At 40.3% G+C, this 23,304-nt stretch overlaps 1 protein-coding gene across 2 annotated transcripts in view; it reads right to left on the reverse strand.

The window, feature by feature from the left end:
- Positions 1-23,304, reverse strand: part of PRICKLE1 (prickle planar cell polarity protein 1) — a 266,282-nt gene that overhangs the window by 89,094 nt on the left and 153,884 nt on the right. The window contains exon 2 of one of the 2 annotated variants that reach the window (XM_055581227.1): positions 18,679-18,801. The exons of the other annotated variant lie outside the window; for it this stretch is intronic. The gene's annotated coding sequence lies outside the window, so the exon portion shown is untranslated. The remainder of the gene's footprint in view (positions 1-18,678; positions 18,802-23,304) is intronic. 2 annotated transcript variants of the gene reach the window in all.

Below are 23,304 nucleotides of genomic sequence, written 5' to 3' on the forward strand. Positions count from 1 at the left end.
ACCATTACATCTGAGAAGTATGCTCAGCAAATTGATGAGATGCATGGAAAACTGCAGGGCCTACAGCCAGCACTGGTCAACAAAAAAGGCCCAATTATTCTCTGTGATAATGCGGGACTGCACATAAAAGTTTTGCGTTATCCACCATATTCATCTGACCTCTTGCAACTGGCTACCACTTTTTCAAGCTTCTTGACAACTTTTTGCAGGAAAAATGCTTCCACAATCAGCAGTATGTAGAAAACGCTTTCCAAGAGTTTGTTCGATCCTGAAGCACAGATTTTTATGCTACAGAAATAAACAAACTTATTTCTCATTGGGAAAAATGTATTGATTGTAATGGTTCCTATTTTGATTGATTAATAAAGATGTGTTTGAGCCTAGTTTCTGCTGCTGCTGCTGCTAAGTCGCTTCAGTCGTGTCCGACTCTGTGCAGCCCCATAGACGGCAGCCCACCAGGCTCCCCCGTCCCTGGGATTCTCCAGGCAAGAACACTGGAGTGGATTGCCATATCCTTCTCCAATGCATGAAAGTGAAAAGTGAAAGTGAAGTCGCTCAGTCGTGTCCGACCCTTAGCGACCCCATGGATTGCAGCCTACCAGGCTCCTCCGTCCATGGGATTTTCCAAGCAAGAGCACCGGAGTGGGGTGCCATTGCCTTCTCTGCAACCTAATACTACTAACCTTACAACAAGGAAAAGCAGACAAGGTAAGGTGGAAAATATACTTACAGAAAAAGTGAAATGACAGTTAAGTAGTATTTTCAAGAAGCTCATCTTAGCTTAGGAAAGCAATTTTACTCCACTGTGTCCACTGTGTGCATTTTTAAAACTATTGTAATGCTCATGGCATTCGATCCCATTACTTCATGGCGAACAGAAGGGGAAAAAATGAAAGCAGTTAGAGATTTTATTTGCTTGGGCTCCAAAATCACTGCAGACAGTGACTGCAGCCATGAAATTAAAAGACACATGCTCTTTGGAAGGAAAGCTATGATAAACCTAGACTGCATATTAAAAAGCAGAGAAATCACTTTGCTGATAAAGGTTTATATAGTGAAAGCCACGGTTTTATAAGCAATCATGTATGGATGTGAGTTGGTCCATAAAGAAGGATGAGTGCTGAAGAACTGATGCTTTCAAATTGTGGTGCTAGAGAAGACTCTTGAGAGTCCCTTGGACAGTGAGGAGATCAAACCAGTCAGTCCTAAAGGAAATCAACCCTAAATATTTACTGAAAGGACTGATGTTGAAGCTGAAGCTCTAATACTTTGGCCACCTGATGTGAGGAGCGGACTCACTGGAAAAGACCCTGATGCTGGGAAGGATTGAAAGCAAAAGGGGAAGGGGGCAGCAGAGGATGAGGTGGTTAGACTAGGTGACTAGCATCACCTAGTCAATGGACATGTTTGAGCCAACTCCGGGAGATAGTGGAGGACAAAGGAGCCTGGCGTGCTGCAGTCTGTGGGGTCACAAAGAGTCAGACACAACTTAGCAATTGAACAGCATCAACAACAACAACAAATTAATGTAAGTGCTCTGAGCATATTTAGGGTAGGCCGAGGTAAGCTATCACGTCCAGCAAGGTAGGTGAACTAAATTCATTTTCAACTATGATACTGTCAATTTACAATGAGTTTACTGGGATAACTAACCTGTAGATTGAGCAAGATTTATAGATGGAATACTTTTCCATATCAAAAGCAAAATTTTATAGTGGGATAGTAAACTTCATAATGCCCCTGGATTTGCACGTTCATTTGGAACAGAAGTGACTGCTTTCAGGTAATGCATTTAAGAGAGGAAACATGATTTCAAGTTTGTTTAAGACTGCCATCTAGTGCCTCCTTTCTCCCTACTGGATGCAGAATTCTCTGTGAGCAAGTCAGTTTAGAGAGGGTCTATCTTTAACTTTCCGGACTGGTTAACTCAGGTTTTCAATAGATAGCAGTAACCTTTTCCAGCTTGGATGTCATTCTTATGGTACCAGCTGTGCAGAAACTGATTGTCCTGCTTGGCAGCCTTAGAGAAAAAGCGAGGCACGGACATGAAGCAAAGTCAAAAACAGTCATCTATTATTCTTTGCTGACCTATGCAATTAGACATGACCCTCAAAACAAGACAAATTAACTCCTTTGTGGTGATGTAATCCCTAGAGCAGATGGATCGATGATGGAAACATGTAACCCCACCAAGGTTCATATTTAACATGCGTACTGGGGCACTACTGCTGTGTGTGAAACTCTGCTCTGGCCGGTACAGCTGAAAGATTATGTCAGCAGCTGAACAGCACCGATTCTGAAATCAGAGTCCCACAGAAACACCTGCTGTAGACTAGACGGTCGCTGTGTGACCCAAAGTATTCCTCTGTGAATCAATGTGAAATCAATGTCCCAGCATGACGTTAGGTGGAATCACGCTAATGGACGAGTAAACTAGTCAGGGAGACGCAGCAAAGCGATCTCAGCTTTATGAGCTCATTAGCCAATTGGAACTGGAATAGTTTCAAGACACCTGGGTGGTTATGTCCACCTACCTGAATTACCCTGGAAGTTTCAGTTGGATACAGTTCCTTCTGTGAGTCATAGATTATTTGTTTTACTATGCATTGTTAAACAATTGTCATATTCCATGTTGAAATGGCTGCCTTCCAGATGGAGTATGAGGTGATTTTTGTGACAAAATTCACTGGAGTCCTGAAGTATGAATGAAGTGTATGGGTTTTTGATAAAATTCCATCTGGCAGCTCAACTGATCAAGACATTGATTTGATTTTAACAGTTCACAGAATTATAATTAGGCAGTTATGAATGGCACCCATATTTTCTAGAAAACATCTAGTTTACTCATAAGTAAAATAAATCTTTAAAGAAGCCCCTTTATATTTATTTCAGTGGCTTTCCAAATACAAATGTGCAACCTTAATAAGTTAAGTTCCATATTCAGTGAGTTCTTGAAAAGTATTATATAAACTTTAAAATATATAGTCAAAACAAAGAAGAAAATATTTAGCTTCATTTTGAAGCAACTATTTTATATATTGGGGAGATTATTTTCACATGTTAGGGTCAACAATAACTAATTTAATGTAATATGCAATAGTCTGTGTTGCATATTTAACCTTAATCCCAAAAGCTGTCTTAGCAAATATAAAATCTTTAATTTCCTAGGTTTATCAAGCAAATCCCCTCAAATCACCTGTCAAATTCTACCTTCATCTAGCCACTGAAAAATGTACAGCAAAATGTAGCCTATTTGAAATGTGAAAGTAAGTATAAACATCACAAATAGGTAATTTTTTGCACATGTTAATATCAGAAAAGAAAGAAATACAAAAATTTTAGGTTTCTCCATCTTATAAACTTGGTATGAATTTCAAAGTCAACAAAAAAGACCAGTAAAAGGGAACTTTATGAAGAGGCTATTTCCTTTCCCAAGAGAATTCAAAAGGAAGCTGATTGGAGAAAGAAAATGTCTCTGTAACTTATATAGTTGATCAAAAACAAAATCCTTGGAAGCAGCTTGGTGGGGTGGGGTATGAAACCATCCAGTATAAACCGAGTCTGCAGTTAAAGCCAATGGTGAGAAGCAGAGGAATGCCAGAGTCTCAGGCCTTGTGTTTGGAAACAAGCAGGGGTTCTGGTGGCGTTTCAGACCCAGCTCCTGGGATGGGAGCTTGTGTTTGTTTTTATGGTCCAAGACAATGAACCCCCAGCAGTATTTGAGTGACCTGGGTCTTTAGGTATTGATGTGAAAGTCACTTTTGCTCCCTCTGCATCAGAGGGCTCATTTGCTAACTGAGGGCAAGCATGTTTCCTTCTGCATGAGTGCATTCCCCAGCCCAGCCCTCCACATCGCAGAGCCCTGAAGGATGCTGTGGATAGGTCACATCTTTGGATCTTTCTTCTCTTTTGCTTTCATTAATCACCCCCTTTCTTGTACTGTATAGGAATATGTCTCTGTTTCTTCAGCAAGTATATGTTGAATGAATAAAACAGATGGATGAATGAGAGAGAAATTTTAAGTGTGAACAATTTGGGTAGATTTCCCTGGTGGCTCAAACGGTAAAGCGTCTGTCTACAATGCAGGAGACCCAGGTTCAATCCCTGGGTTGGGAAGATCCCCTGGAGAAGGAAATGGCAATCCACTCCAGTACTCTTGCCTGGAAAATCCCGTGGACAGAGGAGCCTAGTAGGCTACAGTCCATGGGGTTGCAAAGAGTTGGACATGACTGAGTGACTTCAATCACTCACTCACTCATATTATAATTAACCTTCAAAGATACATGCATGCTGAGTTGCTTCAGTTGTGTCCGACTCTTTGCAACCTTATGGACTGTAGCCCACCAGGCTCCTTTGTCCATGGGATTCTCCAGGCAAGAATACTGGAGTGGGTTGCCATGCCCTCCTCCAGGGGATCTTCCCGACTGAGCAATCAAACCCATGTCTCTTATGTCTCCTACATTGACAGGCAGGTTCTTTACCACTAGCACCACTTGGGAAGCCCCTCAAAGATACATAAGTATTTGCAAATAAAAACTATATACCAGATGGTCTTCATCTATACTTTAGAACATTTAAACATGGAAACAGTTATTGGCGTCCCCCTCCACAAAATATCTAAAATATTATATCACTAATACTTATTTTCCTTATTTAAAAAGTAACACACCTACAGCACAAATTATGAAAAAAATGAAAAGGGGACACAAAATCATATCCATTCCTAATCTACCCACCAAGGAATAAACCAGTACTAATATTTTACTGATACAAAAGTGTCACTAGAGTTAGAAGGCCACCTGTGCAGGGCTTCAAATCCAAAGCACCTGAGGACCCACAGGTCTGGGAAAAGGTCCTTAGTTTTTTGTATATTTTTAAAAGATTTCTCATCAGTTAATCCAGGGAGTCCCTCGAGCATTAAAGGATTGTTTCATCCTAAAGAAATTTAGTGGCTTCTGATCACTAATGAGACTCTACTCAGTTACACTGAGAAATATAAATGGCTGAATACATAAGAATATTCCACAAAGGAGTCAGCTTGAAAAATGAGTAATAATAATCTGAGGGCTGGTTTAAAATATTGGAGCAAAATAACTGAATTACATTAACAGGTAATATCCTCAGGCCAGGACCACTAAAGCATGTACATGTCAACTAGACCAAAGCCAAGGATGGGCCCATGCCAGGTACTGCTCCCCTGGGGGGCTGCCTTAGAATCAGGCTCACAAGCTCCCATCCATTCTTCTCCTTATGTGTGGACTCTATTTGGTCAACCTGCAATTCTGATTTACCATCAGTTCTGCTGCTTTTTAACTGCTGACTTCTACAAATAGCTGACTTGACAAACATTGTTTCCAAAGACTGGGAGACTTAAGTATTTTACCCTAAAAAACAAGAAAGGCAAAGCAAAGGCAATAATTCTTTACAACTGATGGCTCAGATGGAAAAGAATCCAACCTGCAAAGCAGGAAACCTGGGTTTGATCCTTGGGTTGGGAAGATCTCCTGGAGAAGGGAATGGCTACCCACTCCAGTATTCTGGCCTGGAAAATCCCATGGACAGAGGAGCCTGTTGGGCTACAGTCCATGGGGTTGCAAAGAGTTGGACACAACTAAGTAACTTTCACTCATTGTGTGTAGCAGTGACTACATGGTCATGTAAATTCTCTAACAAAGCCAAGGAAGTGATAATACTTCCTAAATTGGACTGAGAAGAAAAATGTATTATTAATTCTCTCGGAGCATTTGTATACATTTCTTCTGTCTCTTCTATTTCTTCCTAAACTGTGTGCAAGGAGCCAGGACTCTCACCTGGCTGAGGATGACACAGGGGCATTGAAAGGGTGGAACTAGAAATAGGAACTTCGAGTTGTCAGGTAAAATATAGGATGCACGGTTAAAACTGAATTTCAGACAAACTACCAATCATTTCTTTTTTTCAGGGACATGCAATATTTGAGATGCACTTACACTAAAAATTATTTTTTTACATTCTTTTTTTAAAATATTCTTTTCCATTATGGTTTATCACAGGATATTGAATATAGTTCATAGGACCTTGTTGGTTAGCCATCCTATATATAACAGTTTACCTCTGCTAATCCCAAATTCTCGTCCTTCCTTCACCCGCCCCCTCCCTCTTGGCAGAACCACAGTCTGTTCTCTCACAGTCTGTGAGGCAACATAAAAAAAAAATTCTTAATTGTTTATCTGAAATTCAAATTCACCAAGCATCTTGCGTGGCTTTTTTATTTTGATAAATCTGGAAGCCCTATCATAAACTCCCTTTTTTCCTCTCAACAAGAGCAGTTCCTACTTGATAGGCTGGAGTTCTGGATAACCTGGTGTTTGAGAATCGTGTTCAGCTATCCAAAAAGTTTGTCAACCACTTTGCTCAATGAATCTGGGCAACGCTCTGAACTCCACTGTCTGAGGACTTCTCATCAATAATGTAGAGTGTATCTGGTTGTTGTGAAAATTAATTAAAGCTTATAAAACCTTTTGCAATTGGCACGTTCAGCCCCATATGCTACAAAATATTTATCACATGCCAGACTGCCTGAAAACATACTGATTGCTCAGTGAACAATTAGATGGCAGAAATTCTGAAAGATGTTAAATCACATCTTAATCTCACCACACTTAAGAACAACATATTGAAACACAGAGAGCCTTCCAACCTAAGCAGTGAACTTATCTTTGAAAAACAAACATAACATGACTTGCTTTTAAACAGTACAGTACTCTAAATTATATTGCTACAGATTTTTTTCAGCTGAATCATAGCTTTTGAAACAGGAGATCAAGAAATAACAATCAGGAAATGAAAACAGTTCATCTCCTACAAGTCTATTGTCTGCTATTTCTGCTTGGTAAGGTTTTTTAAACTTAAAAAAAGTTTTCATGAAAACAAAACAGAGATACCAACACAATAAAACACATCTGGAGGCCACTTGGTGACGTTCAGACTTATTTTTTTCACAACCATTAGCTTTCATGGAAAGCTCTTACAGTACTAAAGCAAATGTCATAAAAGTGTAACACTTATTATATAATGTTGTCTAAACACTTGAGGCTGAAATTGAAACCTGGCAGTGAAACTGAAGAGTACATAAATTTAGATTGTACCAACATAACAATGAAAAGACACAAGTGTAAATAAATACCTGGTGGGTTGGCCAGGCTAATGCAACATTTAAGAAGAAGAGAGAGCTCTGATTCAGAAGCTTAAAGTCAATTACAGAGAAGAAAGACAGGGTTACAATTCAAGTTGTCAAAATTCATCTCTTATTTTCTGATCGAAACTGAGGTGTTAAAAAGGTGGCAATAGGTCCACTGCATAATTAATCTTAGAGCCAAATATACAGATTTGTAATCCACTAAGCATCATGCTTGTCTTGTTTCCTGCTTTTGCACAAATTTTGCTTTCTGCCTAAAATGAGTCATTGTTCGGTCATCAAGACCCAACTCAACTATCTCTTCGTCCCCGGAGCCTTCCCTAACAAGTCACACAGAACAAACGACTCCTACTTTTGGCTTTGTGCCACTACTGTATCTGGCATATGTCTGTGTTCGTGCCTCCACCACTGTATTTCACAAGTGCTTAAATGCCTTCCTTCCCTATAAAATGGTGAGCTTTTTAAAGACAGAACTACCCTCAATTGATGTCTGTAGTCCCAGAGCCTAACACAGTGCCTGACAAAGCACAGGGCTCAGTGAAGGTATGCTGAAGTGAAAATGATGCCCCTAAACTGAAATAAAAATGGAAACTTTCACATTAAACAGTTAACATGAGTTCGTAAGTGAAATTGTTTCTTACTCTTCAGAGGAGCGAAAAGGCAGTGGAGAATATTCAAAACAGCTACATCACTTTGAAGTGAATAAATGGTCAGGAAAAGAGGCAGAAGATGAAAGGGTCTACATATCCATTTAAGAAGCTGGAACAACAAACTACTGTGAACCGTTCAGAAAACATCTTTGCAAAAGTGTGCCAACCATAACCTGGAGGGCTGGCCTCCAGACCAAGGAGCAGATGCGACTTTATTTCTATCCCTCCCTTTAGCTGTCTCCTTAAGAAGGCTCACAAAGGTGTCATTAAGAGATGGAACACTTTCCTGCAGCACTTTCACACACTCATTACCAGCTGATAGCGTTTGATCTTCGAGTCATGGCTGAAGTGACCCAGATTCAAACTGGTGATTATTAATGTCACATTTCTATAGGCCTTCTTATTGGAACAGCACTTAACAGTCACTTGTGAATCTGCTGGGATCTGGGCCATGGCTCATTGCTGTGTTCATCCCAACAACTCACAAACTCCATCTTCAGAGATATAATATAAGTGGTACCCTGCCTCCCGGTGGGCCGTCTGTAACTTCAGCCTAATTAGAATGTGAATAAGATCCAAGAGCCTGAGAATTTGCTTAAAAATCAGTGATTTAATTAATCACAGTGCTAGAAAAATGGACTAGCCAGGGCAGTACGTATGGTCACACAGGCCAACATATATTAAGATTAATACAGAAACAGTTTCACCACTGACTGCATATTTACACCAGCTTTTACTGGGAGAGTCGGGAGATAAGAATTTTATTATGGCTTAAAAAATATTAGGAATGCAACTAAAATGGATCCTGGGCTACTCTTATTTTCCAGCAAACCCTCTTCAAACTTCCCCCAATTAATTCCAATTTGGTCAATGAGCATTTTAACAAAATTATTATCACTGTGATTACATAAGTAAGTGAACATACTACTTTGAGTTCTCCTTTATACATTTTCCACATTTCCCATTTATAAACACAGTGCTCACATTGGAAACTTTCAGTGTGAATATAAGTATGCCATTGCTGTAACTACATCAGATTAATAATTTGCTCTCTGAATATTAAGGCATTTTAAGCTCCTCATATTAAATTACAATGTAACCTATTAAACCAGACTTTTGGTAAGGGGAAACCAAACCGGACATTGTCTTAGGTCTTTAAAATACAGCTACTGTTGAATTTTGAAATGGCCACACTGTAACATGAATAAAAAGACCATCTTTAAAAGATGCACCTGGTTAACATGAATAATTTTGAGTAGACTGCTAAATAATTCTAATCAGGGATTTAGGTAATGATGACAATTAATAATAATAATATCAGCTATTTATTTAAATATTCATTTATTTGGCTGCAACGGGTCTTAGTTTTGGCATGTGGGCTCTTCACTGCATCACACCGGATCTTTTGTGGTGGCACGCGGACTCCGTCCAGTTGTGGCACCTGGGCTTCAGAAGTTGTAGGACACCGGCTCTCTAGCTGCGGTGCACGCGCTTACTTGCTCAGAGGCACATGGGATGTTAGTTCCCCGACCAGGGACCACACCTGTGTCCCCAGCACTGCAAAGCGGATTCTTAACCACTGGATCACCAGCGAAGTCCCTCAGCTCCTATCTATTAACTACTCCCCTAAAGTTATAGCCTCCAAACCCAGTGTTTTAGAATCAAGAAAATTTTGAGCCTAAAAGGTCATCAGGCCTCTCACTTTATCATTCAGGAAACTGAGGCATAGAGTGGGTAAGAAGTCCAGAAAATTAAGTGACCTGTCCAAGATTACATGCAAGTTAGCAGTAATAGAGGCTATAGTTATCTCAAAGCATTTAATGTAGAACAATATACACACAGAAATATTTATAAAACAATAAAATATTGTCAAACAATTTTAGACAGATTATAACTGCTTGCTCATTTTTCCTCTTTCTTTTGTTTGTTTGTTTCTAAAAACCCAAACCAAACTCCTTAGGAAGAAGGTTCATCTTGAACTAAAAGGCAGTTTCTTCATCAATAAATTGGGGATAACCTTGGTTAGACTTCTACGCAAAGATGCAGTGAAGGTAAATGAGATGAATCTGAAAGTGCTTTGTGTACTTCAGAGGTATTAGCCTTATTAGCAGTAAAGAACCCCCAAGTTAAAACAGGATAATTTCTGGACAAATAAGTTGGCACAGTGCCTTAATAGGAAAGCTGACTCACTGCCAATTTAGCCCTGGAACCTGAGACATTAAAATAATAATTTCGAGCAGCTATGTTTCCTACTAAGCTGGCTGAAATCACTTAGAGGATTAGCTTTTCACCTCTGGAATTTAAGTCAGGATTTCTTGAGTGAAAGATGGTCCATCACCCTTATTTTAACATATGAGGCAATAGCACAAGTCTGTCTGCAGATACTGCCTCTACTTTTGTTTTAAGGTTACAGAGAAGCATTATGAAGGGGGATGTCATACAGCTTCTTTGTTACCAATATTTCCTCTTGTTTCTATTAATATGGCGTTGGTTTGTTATGTGCTTACATATCATCGATCACTTTGTGATGCAGAGAAGGGAGGAGGGGTATTTGATCAGTCTCTTTCCTCATAGTCCATCACATTTCTCTGGCTTTATTCAGATAAGGGAGGAAACAGCTCAGAAACTCCACTGTAGTTGCCAACTGCCCCCTGCCAAAAAAATAAATAAAATAACCACTCCCCACCAAAAGACTCAGTTCTGGAAATTTTCAACTTATTTTCTGTTTTTCCTTTATCTAGGTTTCTGTTTTTCCTTTATCTATCACAGTAACAGAAATTAATTAACCAAGAAATCTTGGTTTCTGTTTTACCTTTATCTTTCACATTAAAATGGTCCCCAAATGCCTACCCTTTAAAACAACGGTGACCATTTGCTAATGCTAACGGTGACCAATTTGCTAATGCTTTATGGTCCTATTATAAGATGGAGAATATAAGTGTAAACTCTCTAACTTGCTTATATATATTAGTATAGATATTATTAGACTGGGGAGGGGATGCTCAAATCTGAACCTCCCTAAATATTTGCAGTCATTCATTCTGCAGGTATTTTATCAAGTACCGACTATGTGCCAGGCAGTACTCTTAAGATTGTGGGTAAAGCCACAAACCAGAGAGCACAGAGATTTCTTTTTGGAACAAACAGCTATAATAAGGAAATATCTGTCCAGTAGTGACAAGGGCTATGGAGAAAAGTGAAGCAGGTTAAGGGGTTTCCAGAGTGGCTGGGGGTGGCGGGGGCTCTGCTATTTCATGTAGGGTGAACAGGAAAGGCCTCCCCTGTATCAGATGACTTTTTAAGTTGAGACCTGAAATGATGGAATGACCCATGATGCCACCTGGACAAACCCTACACATGTATTTTTATACTAGCTTGAAGTCCAGAACAAACAAGGAGATAAGCTGTGAAACTTCAGGAAAGTGAAACCTACAAATAATAAGGCTTATACAATTCTTTGAACCAGCCCTCAATTTATCTGCAATGATCCTTAAACCCTGTTTGCTGCTGCTGCTGCTAAGTCGCTTCAGTCGTGTCTGACTCTGTGCGACCCCAGAGATGGCAGCCCACCAGGCTCCCCCGTCCCTGGGATTCTCCAGGCAAGAACACTGGAGAGGGTTGCCATTTCCTTCTCCAATGCATGAAAGTGAAAAGTGAAAGTGAAATTGCTCAGTCGTGTCCGACCCTCAGCAACTCCATGGACTGCAGCCAAAAGGCTCCTCTGCCCATGGGATTTTCCAGGCAAGAGTACTGGAGTGGGGTGCCATTGCCTTCTCCTGAAACCCTGTTTAGTGACTACTTAATCTTTTACCTAACTCAAATGCCTTACAGTAGTATCTCTTCACACACTGACTAAGAGAATTTTCCAGTTAAGTTGTACAAACAACCCAAGCAGATAACTCAGGTGTCAATGTCTACTCTGAGGCCCTGATTAGTTGATTTGTCGATGGGCGTACACTAGGGAAAAAGGGCTGACACTAGCTGATTTTGTTACTGGCCATGCTTTCAGAGTGAGAAAATTCAAAGGAAACTGGACAGTTATCCAGGTTTTAGAAAGGTCAATTTTTAAAGTTCTTTTAATTAAAAAACAAAACAATACCCTCCCTCCCCTCAAGAACGGTGACATACAGCAGCAACAACAAAATCAATAAACAAGGTAGGGATCAAATGTCTCCTTTTGTTCCTAAGTAAATGTGAACAGCAATTATACCGATAGACTTGCCTGCGTGTGCGCTAAGTCACTTCAGTCCTGTTTGACGCTTTGTGACCCTATGGATGGACTGTAGCCCACCAAGCTCCTCTGTCCATTGGACTGTCCAGGCAAGAATACTACAGTGAGTTGCCATGCCCGCTCCAGGGAATCTTCCCGACCCAGGGATCGAACCTGTGTCTCTTAATGTCTCCTGTGTTGGCAGGCAGGGTCTTTACTACTACTGCCACCTGTGAAGCCCCAATGGATTGGTTTAAGTTCTTTTTATCTATGTTCTACGGTAATGGTAATAATGTATAATGATAGGAAATAACCCATTTTTTTTTTCTATAGACTGAAGAAAAAAGCAAAGAAACAAAATGGGCAACAAACTCTTTTAATCCATTTCCACAAAACTATGCAACCAAGAATTTTCCCCTGCTTGATAGCAAAACTTTCAGATGTATCACAGTCATTATGAGAAAAACTGAGTGTGAGTCTCATATTTTATTGAGATTTCTGATTTATCTGATCTAACACAATATATACATGTGTGTACATATACATATATATGTATACACATGCTGTGGATATGGACAGTTTTAAAGCAGTTTATAGATTAAGAAATACATGATGTGGAATCATGTCTGTAAAAGGATACAACATAATTGCTGGCTATAAAATAACAGTAATTAGAAATCTATTTAAAAAATTTGACCTCTGTAATCTAAAATATTTTAAAATAAGACTTCAAATTATAATAAGGTTTTAAATTTGTCATATAAACTGTGAAAACTTTATAGTGATTTGATTGTGTTATACTTAAAATGACACACACAGGTGATGGCAGAAAACTGGAAAATCATTCATTCAAGGAGGAGTCCAAGAGATCAGGAAACATAAGGCAAACTATGGTTTTCACAGGATAAACTGTTTTACATAATGCATTAATTACACTTTCAAGTAATGTGCTTGGTATCTTTTTCTGTCAGCTTCCAGATACCTTTACAGGTGAAGCACCTCCATATTTAAAGCAATGAGACCAACTGCTAATCTGAGAAGAATATAGTCAGTATGCTACAGAGTATCCCCAAAGTCTGGAAACATAAGGGAAATAATGTATTTATTATGGTATTTTTCTCAGTATCATCTTTCAGGATTTGAAATAGCTCAACTGGAATTCCATCACCTCCACTAGCTTTGTTTGTAGTGATGCTTTCTAAGGCCCACTTGACTTCACATTCCAGGATGTCTGAACTCTAGGTCAGTGATCAGACCATCGTGATTATCTGGGTCGTGAAGATCTTTTTTGTACAGTTCTTCTGTGTATTCTTGCCACCTCTTCTTAATATCTTCTGCTTCTGTTAGGTCCCTACCATTTCTGTCCTTTATCAAGCCCATCTTTGCATGAAGTGTTCCCTTGGTATCTCTAATTTTCTTGAAGAGATCTCTAGTCTTTCCCATTCTGTTGTTTTCCTCTATTTCTTTACATTGATCACTGAGGAAGGCTTCCTTATTTCTTCTCTTATCATCTTCTGAAAGATGATGCTGTGCAAGTGCTGCATTCAATATGCCAGCAAATTTGGAAAACTCAGCAGTGGCCACAGCACTGGAAAAGGTCAGCTTTCATTCAATCCCAAAGAAAGGCAATGCCAAAGAATGCTCAAACTACTGCACAATTGCACTCATTTCACATGCTAGTAAAGTAATGCTCAAAATTCTCCAAGCCAGGCTTCAGCAATACGTGAACTGTGAACTTCCAGATGTTCAAGCTGGTTTTAGAAAAGGCAGAGGAATCAGAGACCAAATTGCCAACATCTGCTGGATCATCGAAAAATCAAGAGAGTTCCAGAAAAACATCTGTTTCTGCTTTATTGACTATGCCAAAGCCTTTGACTGTGTGGATCACAATAAACTGTGGAAAATTCTGAAAGAGATGGGAATGCCAGACTACCTGACCTGCCTCTTGAGAAATCTGTATGCAGGTCAGGAAGCAACAGTTAGAACTGGACATGGAACAACAGACTGGTTCCAAATAGGAAAAGGAGTACGTCAAGGCTGTATATTGTCACCCTGCTTATTTAACTTATATGCAGAGTACATCATGAGAAACGCTGGGCTGAAGAAGCACAAGCTGGAATCAAGATTGCCGGGAGAAATATCAATAACCTCAGATATGCAGATGACACCACCCTTATGGCAGAAAGTGAAGAGGAACTCAAAAGCCTCTTGATGAAAGTGAAAGTGGAGAGTGAAAAAGTTGGCTTGAAGCTCAACATTCAGAAAACAAAGATCATGGCATCTGGTCTCATCACTTCATGGGAAATAGATGGAAAAACAGTGGAAACAGTGTCAGACTTTCTTTTTTTGGGCTCCAAAATCACTGCAGATAGTGACTGCAGCCATGAAATTAAAAGACGCTTACTCCTTGGAAGAAAAGTTATGACCAACCTAGATAGCATATTCAAAAGCAGAGACATTACTTTGCTAACTAAGGTCCATCTAGTCAAGGCTATGGTTTTTCTAGTGGTCATGTATGGATGTGAGAGTTGGACTGTGAAGAAGGCTGAGCGCCGAAGAATTGATGCTTTTGAACTGTGGTGTTGGAGAAGACTCTTGAGAGTCCCTTGGACTGCAAGGAGATCCAACCAGTCCATCCTGAAGGAGATCAGCCCTGGGATTTCTTTGGAAGGAATGATGCTAAAGCTGAAACTCCAGTACTTTGGCCACCTCATGCGAAGAGTTGAATCACTGGAAAAGACTCTGATGCTGGGAGCTATTGGGAGCAGGAGGAGAAGGGGACAACAGAGGATGAGATGGCTGGATGGCATCACTGACTCGATGGACGTGAGTCTGAGTGAACTCCGGGAGCTGATGATGGACAGGGAGGCCTGGAGTGCTGCGATTCATGGGGTCATAAAGAGTCGGACATGACTGAGCGACTGAACTGAACTGATTATGATATTTTTCAGAGGAACAATTATATCCATTGCTTTAAATTTGGAGACACTTTACCTAAAAGGTATTTGGAGGTTGACAAAAACAGATTGGGCATATTATTTGACTTGGCATATTATATTCTCATATTATTTTGGCATAATATTGGACATATTATTTCATTTTAATTTATCTTTTATTGAGGTAACACTGGCTTTTAACATTAAGTTTAATGTGTACATTATATTTATACTACTGTGTACACTACAGAATAATGACCATATTATTTTAAAATCACTAACATCACATTTTCTAAGTTTCCTGACTTTTGGGGCTCTCTGTAGCTGTCGAGTGTCTGCTATGTGCCAGGCACTGTGTTAGGCGTCGGGTACACAATGGGGAGCTAATATGGTTCCTCCATTACATCAATTACCATCTACTCACAGGAGCAGAACATAGATCTTCCAGGAACTGGGTTAAAATATCTACATTTTGTCAGTGACATTAGGAATGAACATAGCTGTTAAGAATGAATGAACAAATGAACAAAAGAGAAAGGAAGGAAGGAAAAACATTCAGTCCAGTAGGATTAGAAACATAAAATTTTAGAACTGGAAGGAAATCTTAGAGACCATCTAATTTAGTGGTTCTTAACCACAGCTGGGGATCAAATTACTTGAGGAGCTTTTTCAAGTTAAATGTGCAAAACCCCACCCCAAACCCACTCCCTTAAAAACCCTCTGTGTGCTTGCTCCACAGGTGTTTATGGCTCACATCTCTGGTTAACATGCACTGACCTGGACTAAGTCCCTTACTCCACATATGAGGAAACTGAGGCCCAGAGAGGCTGAGTGGGCTGACTAGAAATCACACAGCTATTGTACCACAGTCCAAATTTTCTGATTTTAAAAAATGAAGGTAAAAAAACTTTTGCACTATTATACCACATCACCACTGCCTGTTCTTGAATCTCCGCTCAAGAAGAAATCAGGATAAATGTACAAGTACTGTACATGTGAAATGTGGTGTTGGAGAAGACTCTTGAGAGTCCCTTGGACTGCAAGGAGATCCAATCAGCCCATCCTAAAGGAAATCAGTCCTGAATATTCATTGGAAGGACTGATGCTGAAGCTGAAACTCCAATACTTTGGCCACCTGATGCGAAGAACTGACTTGCTGGAAAAGACCCTGATGCTGGGAAAGATTGAGGGCAGGATGAGAAGGCGACAAAAGAGGATGAGATGGCTGGATGGCATCACTGACTTGATTGACATGAGTTTGAGCAATCTCTGGGGGTTGGTGATGGACAGGGAAGCCTGGCATGCTGTAGTCCATGGGGTCGCAAAGAATCGGCCACAACTGAGCAACTGAACTGAACAAGTACTTGACCAAAAGTTCCTGAACCAAAGTAAAAAAGCCAATGTGTACAGGCAACATAAATATATGAAAAATAAGACCCATCAAGTACCATGGTAACCTGGTTGCTCCCTGTTTAAACAGCCAAGTCAAGCCAGTTTAAAACACTCCCACACAAATATCATTATTCCCATCAGTTTCCATTTCAGCACTGCAATGAATAATACTTTTGGTTTTTGTGGGTAAGGAGAAGAAGAGAGTGATTTCTTTTCTGGTTTATTTCTAAAATTTAGAAGGTTAAAAAAAATATGTTTCCAGTACCTCAATATAAAGAAAGCCTGGTCTGCTTTTAACACGTTTGGCAGTACTTGAGGACATGTTTTTGGCTATTAGCCTGACAAGCTGTTTAAGCTTATAGAAGACCCACAAAGGGAACTTATATGATTAAGTTAGTTAAACACAAACATCTTCTCTGTATATTTTATTCCCTCCCTTCATACTCACAAAAACATAAAAGGCTAAGGCATTTCAGAACTGGGTGAGGGGGCAAGTTATTTATCACTTCAGCTCCCTTCTCAAGGCTTGTGTAAATAAGAACTGAAGCAACTCAATGAAATTATTCATATGACCCTTGTGAGGAACAAAGCTCAGCACCAGAAAGGAGTTCAAAATTCCGATGAAGCATATGTATTTTCTTACAAGAAACATCTGTGATATCCTAATGCACTTCAGACCTAACTTTATCTCTTTCTAAAAATTATGTAACGTGCATACTTCAAGCACTGAACATACTTATTAATTACATAGTCACAGAAGAATTTAAAATGCAGTCTCCTTTTGACATACATTATAACAAGTATTCCAACACTAGAGCACTGAGGGGTCTTCTGACATAAAATCTAACAGTTCCTTAAATTGTTTGGCAGATATTTTGAAGCAAAACAAAATGCCACACCATCTAAGTCTTATCCAGTTCCTAATGATGGAATTTAGATTATTCAAGTATGTAAATAACAGAGTTGGAAACATCAATTACAGTTAACAAGTTATGAGTTTCTTCAGAAGCATATCATATTATTTACTTATCACTGAGATAAAAGACAGAAAAAGGGAAGTACAAATGCCTTTGGTGAAACTATACCATGATCTAAATCAGTTTACTATTGTTAGATTGAAAGAGGGTTGGTTGTATATGTGTGTGCATCCAGAATACAGCAGTGCCATGAGGCCAGAGGATCTGGCCAATATATAAATAGGTTTTAACAGACTTTCCAGTTCAACCATAGTAACTATATTAGGTTTTGTCCCTACAAAACCACAGGGGCCGGGGTGGGCTGAGTATTTGGCAGCCTGGGGTGCTCAGCTGGTAAAGCAACATAAACCTCATTTTACCTTGAGTTGAATAAATTTCCTCTGAGATGGTTTGCTTAACTGAAAGAGTTTTCAAGGAGAAAGGACAAGTCTAAGTGTTGGTTGGTGGGCACTCCTTACACTAAGGCTAACCTTGCACCTTCTTCCAGCTTTGATCAAAGGCCTCCACCATCATTCACTCATGGTAGCACTCTGGATGCAGGCAGTAACCTAACCTCCAGGATCTAACAATCCCTAGCAGCCTGGGTTAATTTCAGCTGTCTCTAAAAGGGCTACATGAAACATGGCATTTACAAATTTGGATTATATAGCACTATTTATTACATGATGGAAGATTTCCAAAAATGCCAGAAGAGATGTTGGCACTTAGGCAAGTCAACTACTGTTCAGCCCAAAGAAGCACTATATTCTATAGGATGCTTTTGCCAGGATTGAAAGAGCCTATGTGAAAACACCCTAATTGGGACCATCTTAGCACCTCAGCTATTGGATACCCTCTGGCTCTAGGTGTTACGTTTCAAATGGGCCAACAAACCATACTAGAAACAGAACCTCCCAGTCCTGTAACTAATCCCTTCACTCCAAGTCCTGAGAGTGTATATTTTCTTATTTTCAGATTTAATAAGGCAAGTGTAGCTGGTAGCTATTAAAAGATTTAAGCCACTGCTGTTTTAAAAGGTTTCAGTATTCAGAGATTTCAAGCCCATAGAGGGGGCAATGTGGCAGGTTTGGTTGCTGTAGAATGGTGAGATTATTTCCCTGGTTCTCTTCCTGTGCCCCCTTCCCCCACCAGCCCACTGTTTTAAGAATGTTCTTATTGACCTTTCTCTACCCTTTTAATGTGTCTTTAACACATGTTCATGGGTTCACAAAAAGAAAACTAGAAGAATCTGAAGGAAAGACACTGGACCAAAGAATCTTCAGTGACCTAAATAGATAATTACAATGACAGATCCGTAAAGAAGGAGGCAGAAAAATTCGAAACATTGGCTACTTACAATACAAGGTCAGATAATCTTTCCTTCTTTTCTTCTTTGGGGAAATCCAAACAGCTGTACAATGTTTCTTTAAGTTTTCCTTTATTGAACAGTCCTCATACTTGCGCAAAACCAAGAGCCATCCTAGAAAACCAGGGCCAATATTGTATCACATTAAGTGCTGGCTACTTTATATCCGACTTTTTTTTTTAAAGGTGACAAAAATGGGGTTGGTGGGGAGAAGGTGGTTATAAAAAAACTTCACAGGAAACCAAATAGCCTTTATTTAAATTAAAAGCAATCACAGGCTGATTCTTGGAACATACTTGGAAATGCTTTTTGGCATGCAGCTGCTACATGCCGCCAATATTGTGTGTAATTGGAAACATTTCAAACAGAATTGTTACCAAAGTCAAAGACCATAATTGCAAGCCGTGGGATCTGCGTTGCAGATAAAAGCAGGGCAGCTCAGGGAGAGCATGCTGCACCCAGGGGTCTCCTTACTGGCAGCGTCTGACTACAATATTTTCACTGTATTATCGATGTCTCTTTCTTTCCAGATCCCCAATGAGACAAGAAGGAAACACAGAGAAGTGTACACAAAGCAAAAACTGGTAGGTGCTATAAATCAGCGGTCAGGACAAAACTCTTAGAAAGAAGTACATGACTTCAGTACTTGAACAACTGAAATAACACAGCCTTCACTTTTTTTTTTTTTCCTGAAGTGTAATCCACTAGAAATAAAAGGCTTCTCTCCCAAGAGTTGACTCCAAACTTACCAGTGAGAAAAATGCAACTGCAGTCAAATCGGTCAGTTGTTTTTCAGGGTCGCTTAGGACCAAGTTACCGACAGGAGGAAAAAACGTTAAGTCCAGGTAAATGACAGCTGCTTGTTAGTTTACAGCTCTAAGTTTTAGAGTGTTTACACTGGCTTCTGCTCTGCTGACATTTTTATTTTTATTTTATATTTAAAATCTCTCTTCATAGGGAAATGAATCTGGAAAGGTCTAATCAGTTCAGGCTGGGCAATCACTCTTGTTCTGCAGACATCTCTTCAAAACTGACCAAAATGCATTTTAGAGTTTAGTCTAAACAAGCGTACAAAACAGAGACACAGGAAGGATTTTACATTCTCTTTGAGAGGTTTGAACCCCCAGGGGACTGGAAACAGTCAGAGCCAGTGGACCACTGGCTCAGGAATCGTTCTTGGAAAAATCATGTCATTCTGGCACATGGGAAAGGGTCCAATTATTCTGTCGTGTCTCTGTGCCAGGAGTGTCATGACATCAGCTTGCTCCAACTTGTAAAGCCTGTCTCTTCCCACCATCTTGCCTTCAGGAGATAGGGGAGTGAAGGAAGTGGGGAGTGAGGTGGATCCCAGTGCAATTTTGGGCCAGGCCTTTTCCACTGTTCATAAATGTTCCTCCACCAACACACACATTAACCTCTGCGACTTCAGTTCTGCACGGCAGTAGATAAGAAGGTTGGGAACTGGTTCCTGGCAGCGCGGGGGGGTTCGCTTGCCTGTGTCCGGAGACGGAAGAATCCAGAAGTGGGGCCGGCTGGGTCCTGGCACTTGGCTCTGGCTCCATGTGCCACCTGAGGTTTCGAGGAACATCACTGAAGCAGGACTTGGCACCCGGACTATCGTCCTTTCCTCTCCCAGCTCATGTGCTCACAGAGACCTTCTAAAGATACCAGGGCACAACACACTACTGCTTTGTTCTGAGACCAGACAGCAAAGTAGGAGTGAACCCTCAAAATACCAACCAACCAACCTAGAAACACAACTCATTCCCTTTCCTAACTCTCTTTATTGTGAAATAATTAGACCTGCATTTAAGCAAACTGAATATTCTCACTTGAATCAGTTAAACAATTAGTACTATTTTATGTAAGCTGGAGGGAAAAAAAGAGCTATTTTTCTCCCAAGTGGAAGGCCTCTACCCTAGCCCATTGGCCTCTAACATTTTTATGCATAGATGAGGATCACTTTGACTTTTAAAATTACTTTCCTTCTTTAAAAGGAAAAATTTACTCTTTATAAACTACTTTAACCAGAAAATTAACTGCAGTAACTAATCTTTTCTGAAAATTGTTTCCTGTAATATGAGCATTCTCAACTACTACATATATACCATTAAAACAGGTACACTTAATTACTGGAGAATCATTTAAAAAATTCCTGTTCCGTTTCATGAGTATTATGAAGAGTCAGTCATAATACTCAGCTCCCTTTTGTTTGATTTTCAAGTAATTATAAAAGGTTTTATAGAAATTATCTCACAATGTCACTTTTTAAAACTTAGATTTCAGCTTTCTAAAATTCTGACTTAAGAAATTTTAAGTTGTTACCTCTTTTATTTTGTGTCTTTTCAGAGTTATCATAGGAGAGGTTATTAGGAGTAACCAGACTTTTACCTACATTTGACTCTAAACTTTATAGTTTAGCTATGAACTCTTATAAGGGTCTTTTCTTCATTCAGCTGATTTTAGCTTTTACTTGGGTGACCCAAGCTGACTCATTACAACCTCCTTAATCAGAAAGACAAATGGTGGTTCCATAGACCCTGATTTTAAAAACATGATAAACTTTTAAAGGTTCAGTGGTATTGCTGGCAGAACTGATTGAATCTGTCACATGAGTAAAATACATCACTTTTCCTTAAAAACCTGTGAACCAACAGGGTCATTCAGTGATAAATCACAAATTAGTAGCAAATTAAGAATGGAAAAATTAACTTACAAAACCCATTTGCTTATATCAATATGGCTCCCCTTATGTTCCATCCAGTCCTTTAGCCCTTCAGAAGTCCCTCCCTTTCCTTCCTTCCTAGGCTTAGTCATGAGAAGTCACTGTCGTTAGCCATGGTTTATTAAAACAGAGATTTTCAAGTTCATCAGCACTGTGTTAACTTCCAACTGTGGGTAATGTCCATTTATTTCTAGCACCTTTTAGTTTTAATATGTAGAGCACATGCATTGTTAATCTTTAAATCCTTTGTATAAACATTTCTGGAAGGGCTTTAAAACATCTCCTCTGTATTTCCTGACTTGCCAGTTGCATTTAGGAACTCCCTGGTACCAGCAGGTGCTGTATTTTGCTTTCTTCAGGTTCCAGCTGGGCTACAATGACAGATTCCTGTCCCAGGCCCGGCCCAGCCACCTAGGCTGGGACCACATGGAGGCAAACTGAACCGGGCCCCACCAGACAGCAAGATAAATGGCTGCTGTTTAAGTTTAAAATCCCCTGGTGGGAGTAAATATTGTTCCAGAGAAAAAGGCTTGACAAATATTGCATCATCCTTCCAGAGCTGTCTTGATTAAAGCAGGATCTTTGGATTAAGTTGGTGCTCAATTCAGAATGTATCTATCTTGCTGTCATGGGATTTTTTTTTCCCCTTCCTAAAGTCTGAAAACAGACATATTGTTGGGAATGGTCAAACAAGGCTACCGCCTCCCAAGCGGCTAGAGTCCACTCTGATAATAGAAGGCGACTGAACACTTCACTGAGGATAATGGAGACAGCAAAGGCTTAGTGGGAAAAGGCCAGTTGTCACCTAAGTGACAGGCAACAGCTGAGCTCACACATCTGGAGCCAGACCAGGGCAAATATTCAGCAACCCTCACCCTTCTACACCTTGGGTTTGTCTGAAGTAACAGATGGAAGTTCCTTTTACTCCAAAAACACATTAAAAAATATCTGACAGTGAACCACATTGATTACATAACATCAGCAGCAAACACCCTTCTGAAGTACTGGTTAAAATCGGGAGGTAGACAAAACTGTACCCAGGTACACACAATTTCATTACATACAACCTCTTCTTCATAAAACCCATCCTAAAAGCCACATATATATGCATGCTTTTTATAGCACAAATGCAGCTGAATTGCTTGGGAGAGGCAAGATCCTTACATGTTCTTTTCCTTTAGGCAGTTCCCATGCTGTGTTCTTCACCTTGCTCAGGGCCGCGGCGGCTCTGCCTCCCATACTCTTCAAGAAATCAGCAACCAAACGTGTTTGGCTTGTGATTCTGAACCCTCCTTAGGCAAGCTGGAACGCAGAGCCGTGCCAGCCGTCCTTCCCCCACCCCCACCTCCTTCTTCAGCCTCCTGAAGACAATCTGTGGACAATTTCCCCAAAGTCCCCAAAATAACACGGCACTGCCAATAGTCACTGGCGATGCCGTTTGTTTTACTTAGAGGGTAATGAAAATTTAACAGCTTTCTGCTGCATCCTGAGTCCGGGTCCTGCTAATTATTAACATGCCCAGTTTCTTTAACTTTTTCTGTCTAAAAGGAAGTCGACGCTCCCATTCTTTCCCATATTCGTGTTACATGCAGAAAACACCACTGCTAGGGCGGGAGGTAGGGGGCTGATGCACCCCAGGAAAAAAGCAATCGACCCTTTCCCCGGAGCGTTAGGGGAGAGTCGGCACCCTGCCTCTGGACGCCGGTAGGTGACAGGCGATCCTAAGCGGCGGACACTGACCAATGCGCCCTGGTCTCCCTGCGCCCCGCAGCGCCCCAACTCTGGGGCCCCTGAACGGGTTTCCACGTAGGAAAGAATAAAAGGAAGAGTTGGTTGTGCTGCAGCCAACAGGAGCGGTGCAGGCAGCCTATCTGAAGCCCTCTGGTGCCGCA

Source organism: Bubalus kerabau, chromosome 1, assembly GCF_029407905.1.
Source record: "Bubalus kerabau isolate K-KA32 ecotype Philippines breed swamp buffalo chromosome 1, PCC_UOA_SB_1v2, whole genome shotgun sequence".
In the NCBI taxonomy this organism is placed as follows: domain Eukaryota; kingdom Metazoa; phylum Chordata; class Mammalia; order Artiodactyla; family Bovidae; genus Bubalus; species Bubalus kerabau.